At 43.9% G+C, this 16,869-nt stretch overlaps 1 protein-coding gene across 1 annotated transcript in view; it reads left to right on the top strand.

The window, feature by feature from the left end:
- Positions 1-1,894, top strand: part of cep162 (centrosomal protein 162) — a 46,675-nt gene extending 44,781 nt beyond the window's left edge. The window contains exon 27 of the mRNA XM_076971491.1: positions 1,654-1,894. The gene's annotated coding sequence lies outside the window, so the exon portion shown is untranslated. The remainder of the gene's footprint in view (positions 1-1,653) is intronic.
- The last annotated feature ends 14,975 nt before the right edge of the window (positions 1,895-16,869 follow it).

The following is a 16,869-nucleotide window of genomic DNA, read 5'->3' as shown; positions in this document are numbered from 1 at the left end:
CTAGCGGCATGTGACCGAACTGTACATGAAACTGAACTGTATTTTGTTTACAAAAGTCACATGAGTCGGGTCAGATTCAGAAGTTTTGTTCGAGCTTCAAGACAAAAGTTTCTCAAAATTTTGCGTTGAATTCCGAATATGTTGAGTACTGAGGTGGTCGAGTTCCAGGGTTCTACTGTATATGATTACTGGTTTGAACAAAGCTGTGTATGGAATGTATAAAGGACATAAACATTTAAAGAAAACAGTCCTCTACCAATGTAGCCTTCCTAAACTCTCAAGCAGTGGATATGGGCTCAAGTGTCCAAACATCCAAACTATACAGTCATCATTACATTAGACACTATTAATTCCTCACATCCAAACCAACTCAACCCAGCATGAATGACAGGTAGCTGAATTTTAGCAGTTGTCGACAGCATACAGATCTGTCAGAAACAATGACAAAGAAAAATGCCTCCCTGTTAATAATAATTAACAGTTATGTGCATGTGTTTTTTGAAAAGTGGGAATAAGGAACTACAGGCTGAAGATAAACTAATAGTCACATGGTTTAACATAGGGAAATGAAAATGAGTTTCATAAACAAATGGGGGAAAAAATTATAAAATACTCATATTACCATCTTCTGAATTTGATACAGATTTTGATTTGGAGTCATATATTAAAATGTAGTGTTTTAGAGGTAAACATTATGCTTAGTCACCCAATGGCATGGACTTACCACAGCACAGTGATGCACCACTGTAGAATGTACACAGTTGTACACAGTTCCTGTGACGCGGGGATAGAGGCAGCCGAAGGCGAGGGATGCATAGTACAGTCTTTATTCTCAATACTTTCAAATAAGGATAACAGAAAATAGTATGCACTGCGATGCAGCTATACAGGTTAAACATCTTAAGCTCCCAACACACAGGTAAGGAAGCGTGCAGGTCCAGCGGTGAGCAGTCAACGGGGGTGAATGTGCAGCACTGGACAGAGTGACCTGTAGACTTTAAAAGGTGCACAATATAATAGGACACAGGTGTTAGCATTAGCATTGCGGTGATTGGTACCTGGGGAGTGGTTTGGGGCATGTGCTGTGAGGGTGAACAAAGGCACATGCCCTCTGGTGGCGACCCGGACTCGACCACCGTGACGGTTTCACAATATGGAGCAAAAATGACAGTACATCAATGTACTGTAGTGGAGAAAGCAGACGATTTTCTAATCCCTTGCTCTGAGGGTCTACTGGCCACAATCACAGAAAGTACATCGCTTCAAAAAAAGGGTTTTGCTGAGGAACTCCAGACAGGACTGTTACCCACAAATTTGAGGAACTAATCTTATGTGGACTTTACACAGCTGCAACCCCAACTGCCTCTCCCCCTCTGTTATTCATGAGTACTCATCTCCTCGGTCTGGGGTTCTGTGCTCTTTCTGATTTCCTCCTGAAGTCCTGACTTTCCCCTTGGTCCTACTTTATTTAGGGAAGGTTTACTTTACCTACATAGTCCATTCATAGGTATATAATAATCAGCTGTTTTATGGCTTTCCTTTTGATTTCTACTAGCAAGCTTACTTATTAGGATTAGCTATTCTTCTGAGTCAAATCATCCCATATGTAATGCTTATAATTGTGATATTAATGCTGTTGTTCTTCACCTTCAGTGAGCTGAAGACTGAAGTCTACATCTGATTGTCTCAGATGAAAGCTTTGGAGTAGACGTGCCCAAGGCCCGACAGTGAGATGCTTTGGCAAGACCTTAAATGGGCAGTTCATGCTTGAAAACCATCCAGTGTAGCAAAACTAAAACAATTCTGCAAAGAAGAGTAGGCCAGAATTCCTCCACAGTGATGTAAGTTATGACCTTCGTCTTTGTGTGTGTGTGTGTGTGTGTGTGTGTGTGTGTTTGTGTGTGGGTGGGTGGGTGGGTGGGCAAAATTTGATGTAAGGTGTGGGGAAAATATTTTTACACAGCCCTGCATATTTGTTCACATGACAAAGGTCAGAATAGGTCTATTACTTCACACCTGAAATTACAGTTAGAAATCTAATTGAATAGAGTAAGTAATTTTATCCATTCAGTTAAAAAATTTGCAGTGTAACAGACTGGTACATTGGAGATACAAAATATATGAGATGTATTTATGGCAATAACCTCCTCGGCAGTAGCGAGCTCATATGTGCCTATAGCAGTTTTGTGATCAAAATCACTGAATGTAAAGGACAAAACTGTATAAATGCTTTCAAAATAGAGAAAGCACTATAGAGTGACCATCTTAAAGCCATGATTTAAGGCACATGTCATTCTCTTGAGGGACTTTGTGACCCACCATTTACACCAGACATACTCAAATCTGACCCTCATGAATATTTATCATCAATAACACAAACAAAAACAAATGTTCCACTAATCCATTAACATTGTAGACCTAACCTCAACCAAAGTAACAAATAGTTTTGACCCTATACAGTGAGTATTGTTATACCTTAAGCTACACCTTAAGCTTAATTTGATTCCTCTTTTGATATTAGAGACACACACAGTTCAGTATCATTGCTCTTCCGATTATATATCACCTTTATACACTATGTGTTACAAGATCGGAACGGAATAGGCCTCTTCAAGTTTGCAGTCATGTTAGATCCTGTAATATGTGTGTGGGAGACACAGAGAGAGAAATATGACTACATATTGTTAGAGTTCCTCCAGTGTTAGGATTTCAAAAGCAGGCTGTGTCCTCATTTAAGTTATAATTCAATATGTAAGAATTTTATGGAAATCTTTGTGCCACATCAATTTTGGTATACTTACCCTTGATAAGCTGTGCAAGAGTAGTACAGGATTTACTGCTTTACGACATTGAGAGCTGAAGTTACCCATTTACTGTCTGTTACACATTCTAGAACATGCCTAGCTCAGATAAATTTGAAAGAAAGAAAAAGTGATCACTCTAGTTTGTCTGTAAAAGAAAGTAATGCTTGTTAATCTTATAATTTGCCTGTTTTTCTTTTATTGATGTACATATCATAAAATTAAATGTCAAAAGAAGAAATGTGTTTCTATACTTCATTCTATAGAAGCCAAATTGCTTTGGCATTCTGTTGATTAACAAACAGCATACCATCATATATGTTATAACCCTAAATGTATTTCACCATGTAAATGAAGGGTGGATTTCGTCTATGTTGAGTTGTACTGAGTGGACAGTAGACCTGCGTGCCAGGAGCATTGTGATAGCAGTAGATAGTATGAGACATGGAGAGGTACCTGTTTCATTTACTGAGGGAAGTCACATAGCTACTGAGCAGCAGACAGTTAGTAAATGTCCAGACAGTAAGCTCATACACACCCCCTTTTTTACCACTTCCCAGTTCTTAGTTCTGGGAAGATAAACGGAAGACTTATCTTTTTAGTTTGTTACTTATCACATTTACTTTTAATTCAATTACTTCATTAATTTAATGTTTTAAATGTAATTACATGTTTTAAATGTAATAAAAATAATTATTTTAATCTTACATCTTCCATTCAAAATGTTTTTGCAGTCTTTGAGAATCAGCCCTATGGAAAACCAACCATTCAACTAAAACACTCCAAACTACTGTTAATAAAATAGATTTTTAGGTTTATTGCATTGCATTTCTTTGATGCATCTTTCTTTCATATTTAGCCCACTAAATATGCAATGGTCATTAAGTAAGCTATGTAACAAAGCATTATTCAAAAAGTATTTGTTTAATACCTAATGGGAGTGAAGTTAAGATTTTGAATGCATTTAAAAATCAATGGCTACTGTAACGTATTGAACAGGCAGAGAGGGATCCAAATGCGGAAGAACACCGCTTTTATTGAAATGACACGCTGGTACAAACACAGGCAGGTGAATCACGAGTACTAGGATCAGTAGTAACAGCGTTTTCTTGGCGTGGTCAGGACGGTCCAGGGTCATACCGGGGGAGCAGAAGTCAGGAGGTACAGAGGGATTAGGCAGGAGACAAGGTCGGGGACGTAAGCGAGGGTCAGGACACAGGAAAGCAGACAGGATATAGAAAGGCTTGGTACGCTGCATGAGTCGGCAATACTTCGCAACTGAGATGTGCTGGTGAAGTGCTTAAGTAAGGCTGAAGGGGGCGTGGTAATGAGGGGCAGGTGAGGTTGATTAAGAAAGATCAGGTGGCATTCCTGACAGTTACCCACATTTATTATGTTTTTTACAATATTCAGCAAGTCAGTACTTGATTGTAAACGGAAGGATTGACTGGCTATATATCAGAATCAGCAGTTTTGGTTCAATCATGTGGGTATTTCTTTAAGGGGAACTCAACATTAGCCATTCGGTGCTTTAGATATAAACAAAGTAATCAAGACTGCTCTGACTTCATCAAGAATGCTTTGTCACCTGCCTTGAACAGGTATCATGCAGTGCTGATTATCACCTGGTCCACTCCCTATAAATACTGGGAACGAGTAGGAACTAATTGCTCAGTATTTGTTGAGACGAATGCGTCTTTGCGTTCCGTTTGCCCATCTCTGTGTTTTCTGGATCCGAATATAGTAAGTCTTTAGTTTGGGGTTCTGGTGCTCCTATCCAGTATTTATTTTTTGTTCTGTAGTGTTACTCGACCCCGTTGTGGGTAAGCCTTTGATTAAATAAATCCTGTTATCATCTGCGAGAGTCTGCTCTTCTGTCTGGTTGTGACAGTACGTGGTTGGAGACAAGTGTATGATGTATGGAAGTGGATGTAAACAGACCCAGGCAGAGGATTGTCTGTGTAACCCGTGTGTACTGTATTTGTATTTTTTCATTTCTTCGTTCTCTCCTAGTTTATTTTTAAACTTCTTTAAACTACTTGCTGTAGAAAGAGTGAAATAGCATCTTGATTCTTCTATGTCCTGGTCACAAGGAATTGACAATAAATAGTCTTTGAATCTTGGAATCAAAGAAGCTGGCACCCAGCTAGCAACATACATTGTAAGAATAAGTATGAATACTGTTAAGGGAAAAATAAATCTGTCAGATAGGTATTTTCATCCCCAAGGCTTTATCTTGTCCATGGGTGGGAGATGAGGGCATCTTATTCCGCACCACCCAACTTGCTTGGCCCAAAGAGGAACAACATTCATGTAGTTGTCAAGGCTTGAAGATTCAAATGTGATTCAAATTCAATTTTAAAAGAGAGTTTAAGTAGACACATTGACATGCAACAAGTCTGCACATGAAACAGGAACATCCAAAGTGTAAAAATAATAGCGTATTGGGTGTATGTTTTAGTATAAATAGGTTAGGCAGACATTATTACTGGTTTTATGGTAATGCACCTGGCAGTAATATTCTAAGAAAGCATCTTTAGTGTGAGTGATGTGAGTTCAACACTTGGGAGTCTAAGGACTCAAAAGCAGTCCCTAGTGTGATTATTTGTTACATTGAAATTATTTGGAGTAAAGCACAGTGAACACTGCAACAGAAACCTTTACAGTCATCTGCATTCCCGTCATATTGGTCAGGATGTTCCTAATGAAAGGGGGAAGAGGTTACCAAGCCATGCGTGAGTTCTGTCTCTGAGGGAATTAGAGCAGTGTGCTATTAATTAAGTTTGCCAGGAAAGCTCTTCTACTGTATTGCCCAAGGATTGTAGGCCCTGGTGGTGCTGACCCAACAACAGGTGTTGGGCGAATAATGCGTCTGGATCTTCTGATTCAGGACAAGGCACATGGAGGCAGGTCAAGGTTACCTCAGGGCCAAGCGATTGCTGCGTTTGATTGCATTTTCTTTCCTCCGGCATTGCTGTTCTTCTGAGGCGACCACCAACTCTAAGGACTCCAGAGGGAGGGAACAGACAAAAGTCTATGCTATAGGTGCCGCTGAGGTTTTCAGGGGGCCATTGTATCAGTGGGTAGAGCAACCAGAAATGTGAGACAGACTATTAATGGGTTAAAAATTTGTTTCTCTAGATAGATTCCCAAGCTAATTGATGCTGCTGTTAGCCGCATAGTAGTACATGTGCTCTCTGTTCATAAACATTTTTATCATAAAAACCTTATAGTCAGTTACTAAGATAATAAGAGGAGTGAGATTAACGTTTTCAAAAGAAGAACTTTGAATGACTGTCACAATAGGCATCTTAGTTGCCATGTAAGAGATAGCACAGGGTCAATGTAAATGGATAAATGCCTAGCAAAATTTACGTGCAATAGATGCAGGAAAATAGAGCATTAGGACAGCATGTGCAGAAGCAACCTAAATACAATCACTGAGGAGGAGGTGCAAGCATCTTACTTTGTATCTTCAGTTAGTTAACCGTTTCTGATAATGTTGAATGGACTGTGCAGCTATAGGTGGCACGCAAGTAGATTTTAAAATAGATACCGATGTGTATGTTGTAAGTGAAGACATGCAAAATGTTAATACCAGATGAAAAGTTGCTTGACACTACAGCTGCATTGAGTGGCCCAGAGGAAAATCTGACGTATGCAAGCCAATTGCACATACAAAGAACAAATACAAAAGGTATTCATTGTCATCAGAGAGTGTAAATAACATACTCAACAGACCTGTAGCTCAGACAATGGAAATCACAAAAAACAGTTTTACAAGACACAGCTGGTGAAAATTGGGCTGCAGGAGAATGCCCAACCATTTGCAATCCACATACCACTCTTGAACTATGTAAACTGGAGACAATGGAGGCTAATGGCATGAAAGGAAAGGTGACAGAACCCACAGAGTGGTGTGCACCCATGGTGCTAGTGCCAAGGAAATTGGGAATGGTGCCTGTCTGTGCTGATCTTAGAGGACTTAATAAAGCCGTAGAGAGGGAGGTTTACTGCCAACAGCAGAGGAAATCATTGCAGGACTGAGCGGGTCCACAGTGTTCTCATTGCAAGATAAAGCAGTACAGTTCTGGCAAATTCCTTTCCACAAAGACAGCCAGAGGCATACAACTTTGATAACTACTTTTGCCAGATTCTTTTTGACATCAGTAGTGCCTCTGAAATCTTCTGGAGGTAGGTGGTAAAAACACTGGGCAGCCTAAAAGGGATGGCAGTTTATATGCATGACATTGTCTATGGTAAGGACATGGTGAACAAGATCAGGCTTACTGAGGATATTGTAGAGTTTTGAACTGGCTGAGATTGAATGCCGAAAAGTGTGTACTGAGAGGAAGTTACGGTTTTTAGGACACATGATCAACACAGAAAGGGTGCGGCCTGATTCAGCTAAAGTATCAGAAATCAACAAGCAATTGCCTCACGAATACGCCAGTACAGGGACTGGTTAATTATCTGGGAAAGTACATCCCCAAACTCACAGCAGTTGGCCAACCATTTTACCAGCTGCTGAAAACTATGCAAGACATTAAGGGATTGGCAGCAATGTAGCTCCATGGTCAAGACTGAAGAACTGGTGTACAGTTCTAGATGCCTTTGTGATGCTGAAACCAGAAGATAGAGTAGTTCTGAGACTGTGAGAGCCTAGAGGAATTCAAATTGATCACAGACAATAAACTAGTAGTACCTTTGCTCAACTTTTCCAAAGATCTGGATATTGATGCCAGAGATTATTGATTATTACACATCTGGCAAATTCTGCAGTCATAGCCAGTGCACTGTCAATGGACTATTCCAGAGACAAAGAATGATAGCAACACACAGCAGATATGTGTGTGTATCAAAAGTCGCAAAATACAAGTCTTAATCAAGTGACAAGTCTTTGGCTGGAGTCCAAGTCAAGTCTTGGGTCAATACCAAGTTAAACTTATGAACAGGAGATGAGAAATAAGTATTTAATAACTATTTTATATATTTCCTTGGTAGCATTAACAACGGTGTAATTTTGCGTACTAAAAAAGGCATAAAACGCATCACTCATTCTCATTCCGCGACAGTTATTTGTCTCGGCGTAAAACTATGTAGGGGTCGATATTGAGGTGTTCTGAAAATCTGTGCTACCCATCAAGCTGTCCTACCTACAGCTACTGCACATGCGCATGATAATTTCACATCAGTGTCAGTGCACACACGTAGTGCAAAATTATAGACATCTATCGATTCATGCTACCTTGTCAAAATGTACTACCGCAGCAGAACGTGCGTCCCGCATTAATACTGTAAGTACGATAATTTTATAGGCTATATTATCTTATCGGTACGTGCTTCTAGCATTAATACTGTAGGTACGATCATTTTATAGGCTATATTATCTTATGGGTACATGCTTCTAGCATTAATACTGTAGGTACGACCATTTGATAAGCTATATAAGCTTATTAGAATGTGCTTCCAGCAATCATCATCATCTTCTTTCCGCAATTCCCGTTTAGGGGTCGCCACAGTGGATCTGGCCCGCCACAAACTCCTCCATCTGGCCCTGACCTGAGTGTCCTCCACTGACACACCAGTCACTCTCATATCCTCTACCACTGCATCCATAAACCTCCTCTTAGGTCTAACTCTCCTCCTCTTGCCTGGAAGTTCCATCCTCAAGACCCTCCTACCAATATACCTCTCCTCCCTCCTCTGTACATGTCCAAACCATCTTAATCTTGCTTCTCTAACTTTATCTCCAAAACATGCTACATGTGCATACACCTGATCCTATCCTTCCTCGTCACTCCAAAAGAGAATCTCAACATCTTCATCTCAGACACCTCCATCTCCCTCACCTGTCTCTTTGTCAGTGCCACTGTCTCCAGTCCATACAACCTAGCAGGTCTCACTACTGTCCTATAGATCTTTCCTTTCACTCTAGCCGACACCCTTCTATCACAGATCACCCCAGACACTTTATGCCATCCACACCACCCTGCCTGCACTCTCTTCTTTACCTCTCTTTCACTTCCTCCATTACTCTGTACCCTCGACCCTAAGTAGGTAAACTCGTCAAACTCGTAAACTTATCCTTCAGGATTACCCCTACTCCATTTCTCTTCCTGTCTACACCATGATAGAAGAGTTTGAAGCCACCACCAATGCACCTGGCCTTGCTCCCCTTCCACTTGGTCTCCTGTACACACAGTATATCTATCTTCCTCCTCTCCATCGCATCAGCTAGCTCTCTCCCTTTACCTGTCATAGAGCCCACATTCAATGTACCAACTCTAACCTCCACCTTCCTGCTCTGCCTCCTCTCCTTCAGCTTCAGAACCCTCTTCCCCTCTCTCCTCCTCCTCCTTGTCCCAACAGTAGTCCAATTTCCACTAATGCCCTGTTGGACAATAGCACCAGTGGCGGTCGTTGTTAACCCGGGCCTCGGCTATTTTTGATCCGCATCATTTGATTTGGCACAGTTTTTACACCGAATGCCCTTCCTGACGCAACCCTCCCTATTTATCCGGGCTTGGGACCGGCACTAAAATACACTGGTGTGTGCACCCTAGTGGCTAGATTAACGTGCTTCCAGCAATAACAGTAAATTAAGTCATGTACTGATTACTGGATCGCTGTGCTTAAGGAATGTCTTAGAAACCCACAGTGATTAATGTGAAAGTGCAAACGTCATTAACGTTACATGGTTATTTACTTGTATTTAAGAAAATTGCTTTAGAAATGTAAAATAGCCAAACAGAACAAACGTTAAGTGTTAAGTGCTCATTTCAAGGTCAATCAACTAAAGCCAGTTAGTGTAGGATGGAATAAGCAAATGGATAAATTTATTGGCAAGGGTAAAACAAACTGACAAGTGGCCACTATGCTAATTTGGGCATCCAACGCTAGCTGTAATGACGGCTAAGTGGCTAACGTAAACTAAACAAACCTATCCGGGTGTTTTTTAAGGTGCCTTATGAGGTTTGATGTGGCTGTTCCACTGTCTTTAATGTTTCCCAAATTCTTTACACGTTGCCTCTTTCGGTTGTGTCCAAGGATCCAAGATCCCTAGAGCCAAATGCTACCACATACAGTACTCCAGCCGAAGCCATGGCAACCTCGTTTGAGTCAGAGACCGTATATATAAGTGGACTGGACGACATGAGTGAAAAGTGAAGCCTCCATGAGTCAGCTGCCCTCTAGTGGCTGGCCTATCGGTTCTAATGTGCATGCTCTGGCTCCACTTTTCATCTACTGCGCAAGCGCATCCAAGATGGCAGCATCCGTGCGGCCATCTTGGTGGCTTCAAAAATTCACAATGGGAGTCAATGGTGACGTCCCGTCCATTATATATACGGTCTCTGGTTTGAGTACATTGACGCTACTCTCCGATTTCCCGCTCGAGATAAAGGATGTTGTGATTCGTCAGGAGAAAAGGAGTTGCGACCTTCCCTCAAAATATGTGACTGAAATCAGAAGTGTATTTGTGAGTTCTGTCTGGATTTTTTTGTTATAACAAGATTTGTTTTTCGTGAATACAATCCTATCAAACCCTGGACATATCGTAATCTTGAAAAACAGTACTGCACTATCAATGCATAGACATTATATCCACAGACTGTTTGACCTCATTGTTTTTGTTTGTTTACATGTAAGAACTCCATACATCCCTGGTCAGATCTGCTATCACCTTTTCTACTTTTCCTATGTTGTTTATATCTAAATATTTTTATTTGTACAGTTGCATATATATATATATATATATATATATATATATATATATATATATATATATATATATATATATATATATATATATATATATATATATATATAATTGCTTTAAAAATAGTTTTTGGTATATTAATATGTGAGGAACTATTATTGCCTAAACATTCTGCATAGAACGTTTAGTGCATGATAATGTTAATATAATAGTGTAAAACCAGCAGCCCCTGGTGGATGTATCAATAAAACATGAACTTAACTGCTGATCTCTGAAATGCCCCTGACCCTACAGCGACCCACCAGAGGACCCCTGGTGCTTACACATCTGACACAGAACACAGACAGCTCTTTAATTGTTCTTTTATGATAAACACAGATACTTCTTTAAGTTAAGCGATTGTTATGAAAGATAACAGAACCTGCAAATTGCACCATCACATATACCAGGGGTGTCACTCATTTTGGTTTGGGGGCCGAATACAACTTAATCTCAAGGAGGCCAGACCTCTAAACTCATTCCAAAATTACATGGAACTAACAGTAAGTCCACTTTTTCCCCCTTTGTATTAGTGTAAAGAAATAAATTATAAAAATCTTTATATGAAATGAATTGTCCTTTTACTAAATATATTATGAACAACTTTCTAATTTTACTTTTTAGAAAAGTATGTGCAATTTCAACAACACTTTTACTCAGTGAAACTTTTTTTTAAGTGCATAATGCATAAAAACTGATCATAATGACATTTTCCACATTTGGGAAGCAATTCTGAACACATGAATTTTACATTTCTCTTGAAAAATCCGACACTCTTTGTCCACTTTTCTCTTTTTTGGCAAAGATTTAAGAGGGTGCCAGGGTCAACAGAAAATGCTGATAGAAGCGATAGAACTGACTAAAACACCCCCCTAGCGGACAATATACGATCTGCGTATTTTAAATAAAAATGGGAGTTTATTCTTCTTTAATAATGCAGGTTTATTCCGCGGGCTGGACTGAACCCCCTAGCGGGCCGTTTGACACCCTTGACATATACAAAATTATTTTTTTCCCTTACAAGATACATTCTAGATTTCACATGAATTGACAGAAATGAAAATCTAGCATAAAATACAGTGTAGTAGCATCTGTGTACAATTCTATACATTAATCTGCTTCTTACATAATATTAGCTTTAAATGCTTTTGCATATGAGTAGGCACATGCACATAAAAGTGCTGAGGCATGCAGAGATGTTTGCCTGCCTCGTTTTTAGGTCCGTTACTTCAGCCCTTCACCAGCGCCCTATCACAGCCTATGAGAGCATGTAGAGGAAATAATGAACGTCTGAGAGCTAGTCTTTCTAAAACCCACAGAGCTTAATTAAAGTTTCCTAATACCTCAGCAGTCTTTCCCCATTACTCACTAGTCAAATGAATCCAGTTGGCCTTGCCTGGTTATTTCAGATTTTAAACACTTTTGAATTGCTCATTCATCCAAGTGGCAAGAAGAATGCTTAAAAAAATCCACTAATATGCAAAGCTTCAATGAACATTGGCTAGGATCAGTAGCGAACCGTGACCATTATACCTGGGCCCGCTCCCGCTCCCACCCCCCCCCCCCCCTTAAAAAAAAATTTAATTGAGACGACAGTACAGCTTTAGAAACGCAATAAACAATAACATATGTACTAGATAACTTCTTAAGCAAAATAAGGTTTTGGGCGTGTGTTTACGTCGTCTGCGTCTACTCGTCTGCATCTGTGGATCTCTTATGTCTTGTGCTGATTCGTCTCACCTGTGGCTCGTCTCGTCATCACGTGGGGTTGATGTGGTTTGTCTACTTAATGTGCGTTCGCGCAGTGTCCTGTCCACTGTGCTCGTCGTTGTCTGAGTCTACACGTTCCTGTATGTTTTCCGTGCGCTGTCTGCGCTGTTTCGTGTTTAATAATTAAAGTGACGTGCGATCAGAAAGGATTCCTGTCTCGTCCTTCGCTGCGCTCCCAGCGTCACACTGTGTGATCTGTTGTGACACAGCACCTACCAGAACTGTTGTCACTATGGTTAAATATAAACCTGCTATGACAAAATATCTTTATTACTTTCAGATCGAATGTACCCTAGGTCTATTGCAAAAATGTGTCTTTATTCAAGATAATTTAAAGAGGAATATTGTGGCGCAAATGTGCTAAAAGTAGCTCACAAATAATGACTCATAAAACAGCTCATAAAAAACTTTCAGTAAAATATTTGATGCACAGAAAAGTGTGTGCATATTACAAGTTTTGTTCAGGTTTATTAAAGGTGCAAATTATTCTGGAAGGCGCTGTATGTTGTATGTTTCAAGAGGACCTAATTATCCAATTATTCACAAAGTAGAAATGGTTCAGAGTGAGAATTCCCACCACTTGAGTTACAGTTACCTAGAATTTATTTCAGAACACTGTCTGCATCTGTCACGGTAGGCCGGCCCGGAGGCCGCCAGAGGGCGCCCAAACACACACCTTCGGTCACACGCACACCCACAACCACACGCAGCACACCCTCGCAGCCTCGATCACTCCCACCTTCCCAATCACCAGAGTACTAGCACCTGTCTCTAATCAGCTGGGGTGTATTTATTTCCACAGGTCGCGCCGTCCAGTGCTGCGCATTACCTGGCTACCCCGTCTCGCTCCGTGGGAGAAAAGAGTGTTACTCGCCTGTGTGCCTTAGTCCTCGTTTATCTCTTGTATTCTACTTTTCTTTTGCTATTCTGTTTCTACTGCCTTGGTGCCTGAGTTCCTAAGTTTCTATGGAGAATAAAACAGGTCACCCTCAGCCTCTGTCTCCTGCTGCTTCTGTCCAAACGTCACAGAATGCGCAGCCTTCAGCAGCAGGAGCAGAAGAGCTATCTCCCGTAGAGATCCTAACTCTACACGGGAGAACAATAGGTAGGCAACAACAGGAGAACGAGGACGCCCGCATCTCCCGATTCCGAGGAGGATAAGGTCCACATTGCACCACCAGAGCCCTACAACGGAGACCCAGAGAAGTGTGAGGGCTTCTTGATGCAGTGTGGGCTCTATTTCACATACCACTCCACACGGAGTGACAACGCGAGGGTAGCGTATGTACTTTCCCGCCTGACCGGTAAGGCGTTGGAATGGGGAACCGCGCTCAGTAAAAGCGCATCACCTCTCCTGTCGGCTTATGATGCGTTTGTCGCCGAACTGCGGGAGGTCTTCCATCATCCTCGGCAAGGCAGCACCTGCGGGCAGAGCCTGTTAAAGCTCCGGCAGGGCGCGCGTTCAGCTGCGGAGTACGCGCTGGACTTCCGCACGTTGGCGGCCAGCACAGGCTGGAATGACGCCGCCTTGGTGGACGTCTTCATTGCCAGCCTTCGTCCGGAGTTGCGGGCCGAGTTAGCCTGCAGACAGGAGGGGCAGAACTTTAATCAGGTGGTCCGGTTGGCCGTTACATACGACCGCCTCGTACAGGAGAGAGGTGGTCGCGCGTCACAAAGTCCGGCTCTGGGGAACCCCACACAGGATAGCCCTAAGACCAACCAGACGGTGGAGCCCATGCAGATAGGGGAGACTACAGCCGTCAAGGATCCCGCTCACCCGAGCGGTGGCAAAGCTCGGGTGAGTAACTCCTTGCTTGGAAAATTGCTCTCCATCAATGCTGTGATTTCTTATAAGGGCTGTTCTGTGGGGGTTTCTGCCCTAGTGGATTCGGGAGCGTCGGGGAACCTGATGGACCGGACCCTGGCAGAGCGTCTCGGAGTTCCTCTCAGGCCATTGGAGGAACCGAGGCGCGTGCATGCACTGGATGGCCGGCCTGTGGGCGGGGGGTTGATACAGTTTCGCACAGCACCCATAAGTCTCACTATCCAGGGTCACACAGAGCACATTTCATTTCATGTTTTGTCTCATTTACGTTACTCCCTCACACTCGGTTTGCCCTGGCTCCGTCTGCACAACCCTCAGATAAGATGGTCCTCTGGTCGCATACTACGCTGGTCGACTCCGGGTAGACGCGCCTACCGTAGAGCCCCAGTTAGGCTTTTGACTACCAGTATAGAGAGCCCCAACGTCGCTAACCCCCAAGCGATCCCCAGCCAATACCGGGACCTTCAGGAAGTGTTCAGCGCCGAGAGGGCGGCTATGCTACCACCTCACCGTCCTTGGGATTGTTCTATCACCCTGAGGGAGGGAACGACTCCCCCCAAGGGCAGAGTGTATCCGCTGTCCCAGGAGGAGAATAAGATCATGGAGCAGTACGTCAGGGAGGCCTTAGCTCAGGGTTATATCGTTCCCTCCACCTCGCCCGCCTCAGCCAGTGTTTTCTTTGTAAAGAAGAAGGATGGTGGTCTGAGGCCATGCGTGGATTATCGAGGGCTCAATTCCCTCCTAGTGGGCTACTCCTACCCTCTGCCTCTGGTGCCGTCGGCGCTGGAGCAGCTGCGGTCAGCGAGTGTGTTCACTAAGCTGGATCTGCGCAGCGCCTACAACCTCATACGCGTGCGCGAGGAGGATGAATGGAAGACGGCGTTTAGCACGACCACGGGTCATTACCAGTACCGGGTCTTGCCGTACGGCTTGGCCTCGGCTCCGTCGTTCTTCCAGGCGTACATTAACGAGGTCCTGCGTGAGTATTTGAATAAATGCGTCGTCGCCTATATTGATGACATCCTCGTTTATTCACCCTCCATGGACCAACATGTACGTGACGTGCGCGCCGTCTTGGGCACTCTCTTGCGCAATAGGCTCTATTGCAAGCTAGAGAAGTGCGAGTTTCATCTCACCGAGGTAAGCTTCCTGGGTTACATCATCAGGCCAGGTTCGGTGCACATGCAAACTGGCAAGGTGGAGGCGGTGATGGGATGGAATAAGCCGCACACACGGCGCGAACTACAGCGTTTTCTGGGTTTCGCGAATTTTTACCGGCGTTTCATCCGGTCATATAGCCGCATAGCAAGGCCGATTACTGATCTACTGCGTGGGGGGGTTAAGCGGCTGCAGTGGACCGCTGCGGCGGAGCAGGCTTTCGAGGCTTTAAAAAGGGCATTCGCTACGGCTCCTGTGTTGCATCAGCCCGATCCTAGCAAGCCCTTCATTGTTGAGGTGGACGCTTCGGATGTGGGAGTGGGGGCTGTGCTGTCCCAGCGTTTCAAGAAGCACAGCTCTCCTAAGCCGATCGCTTTCTTTTCTAAGAAGCTGAGCTCCGCTGAAAGGAATTACGGGGTAGGTGACCGTGAGCTGTTGGCGATGAAGCTAGCCTTTGAGGAATGGAGGCATTGGTTAGAGGGAGCGAGACATCCCTTCAGTGTTATCACGGACCACAAAAATCTGGAGTACCTGAAAGCCACCAAGAGAATGAACGCACGACAAGCCCGCTGGTCTTTATTCTTCTCGAGGTTTCGTTTTCAGGTCACCTACCGCCCCGGGGTTAAGAACACACGAGCCGATGCCCTCTCTCGGTCCTTTCCTGAGAGCAAGGAGTCCACGGAGGAGGAACCCATACTCCCTGCGGAGTGCTTTCTCAACTCTGTGGAGTGGGAAATCGACAGGGCGATCTCCGCGGCTAATCCGCATCCCCGATGTCCTCCACATCGCAGGTATGTTCCCCCGGCACAACGCACTCCCCTCATTACCTGGGCGCATTCGTCTCTTGGCACAGGACATCCCGGGTCCACCCGTACGTCGCAGGTGCTGGGAGCCCGTTACTGGTGGCCCGGTATGCACCGAGACGTCTTGCGTCACGTTGCGTCATGCACCGAGTGCGCGCGGAGCAAAGTGCCGCGCACTCCTCCGGCTGGCAAGCTACTGCCGCTTCCAGTTCCCAGGCAGCCCTGGACGCACATAGCTGTGGACTTCGTCACGGACCTGCCTGTGTCGGAGGGTAACAACACCATCCTTACCGTCATAGACAGGTTCTCTAAGATGGTGAGGTTCATAGCGCTTCCAGGGTTGCCAACAGCGTGGGAGACAGCGGAGGTGCTGCTCCGCGAGGTGTTTCGGCTGTACGGAATCCCAGAGGACATCGTTTCCGATCGAGGACCACAGTTCACCTCTCGGGTCTGGAGGGAGTTCCTCGCAAAGCTGAACATCACGGTCAGTCTGACATCCGGCTACCACCCACAGGCTAACGGGCAAGTAGAGCGCGCAAACCAAGAGCTGGGACGGTTTCTGCGTGCCTATTGCAGTGAGTATCCCGACACCTGGAGTTCGCTGCTCCTGTGGGCTGAATACGCTCAGAACTCCTTGGTTCAGTCCAGCACCAGACTAACCCCCTTTGAGTGCGTTCTAGGGAGACAGCCGGCTCTATACCCCTGGAACGCTGCCACATCCGACCAACCGATTGTGGAGGACTGGTGCAGGAG

This window comes from Brachyhypopomus gauderio, chromosome 13 (assembly GCF_052324685.1).
Source record: "Brachyhypopomus gauderio isolate BG-103 chromosome 13, BGAUD_0.2, whole genome shotgun sequence".
NCBI lineage: Eukaryota > Metazoa > Chordata > Actinopteri > Gymnotiformes > Hypopomidae > Brachyhypopomus > Brachyhypopomus gauderio.
This window is presented reverse-complemented; position numbering and strand designations above follow the sequence as displayed.